The sequence below is a fragment of the Haplochromis burtoni genome, unplaced genomic scaffold, assembly GCF_018398535.1.
Source record: "Haplochromis burtoni strain Fernald_Lab_line unplaced genomic scaffold, NCSU_Asbu1 Contig_695, whole genome shotgun sequence".
Lineage (NCBI taxonomy): Eukaryota > Metazoa > Chordata > Actinopteri > Cichliformes > Cichlidae > Haplochromis > Haplochromis burtoni.
This window is the reverse complement of record NW_024583056.1, coordinates 61,840-62,934: the sequence shown is the minus strand read 5'-3', so window position 1 is coordinate 62,934 and position 1,095 is coordinate 61,840.

Genomic DNA, 1,095 nt, shown 5'->3' with positions numbered 1-1,095 from the left:
TAAGATTTATATATATCTTTTCCATATGGGCATGGTTGTTTGTACTCTTTAGGAGTATATATATATAAACATGTAGGTACTTTAAACCACAATGTGGTGCAAATGTCTTTTTCTCAGACTTTACAGATCTTTTACAGAGACAGTGACATCATTACCATTTTTTGGTACTGACCATTACAAAAATAAGTTTTCATATGTAAAATCTCGTAATGCTCCCTTCTATAATGTTGTCTTTCTAAAACAGTATGTTTTAAGCATTTTAGTTGTCATCAGTTATTTGAGAGGATTCTGATTGAAATAAGTATTAAAACAAACCTTATTCTCAATGATTTCTGAGCTTCTTTCATCTGTCTGCGCTCTGTGGATAGTACTAGACTCGCACTGCAGCCTCACTTCACTTTTGTCAGTCTCACTTTATTCAAATTTATTGTATTTACATAACTAAACATCAAGCACGTGATAACAAAATGCACTAAGCTCAGATTTTATTTTTGTGTATGTGTTCACCTTTTTGAGAGCAGTATGATCAAATTTCTAAATTTAACACCACATTTTTTAGTGTCCCTATAAATGCATATGGAGTTTATTTATTTGTTCATTTGGATGCACAGTGAAAGTAATCAAATCGTGTACAGCCAAAGCTGTATATTCAAATCAAACAAAGTCCCTAACACTGGGCTCTCTGGGTGTATCTCTGTGCGTGGCTGTGTTAAACTCAAGAATCCAAATTGATTGTGCTTTACATTTATACCACAATAATCAATTTCTTTCTAATCGGTGGAGTAAATGCAATGGCAGTTGTCTGAAAGAACACATAATTCTCAAAAGAAAGAAAAAATTTTCATTTTATAAACTGATATGAAGAATAGCAATGACATCAATTTTTTCAGATCCGCAACCCTGGCCAACCATCAAGGCTCAATATTAGGGTTTGGCTTGGAGTAGAGTTTGGATAATGTTATTTTCAATAAAAACACATTAAAAAACTTAAATAATCTACATTTTTGATAGCGGTTCTTATTTTAAAAAGGTTCCACCAACCTTCTCAGGCAATTTCTTGTTGAACTTCCTCTGCGGACTCTTGTGGATATTTAC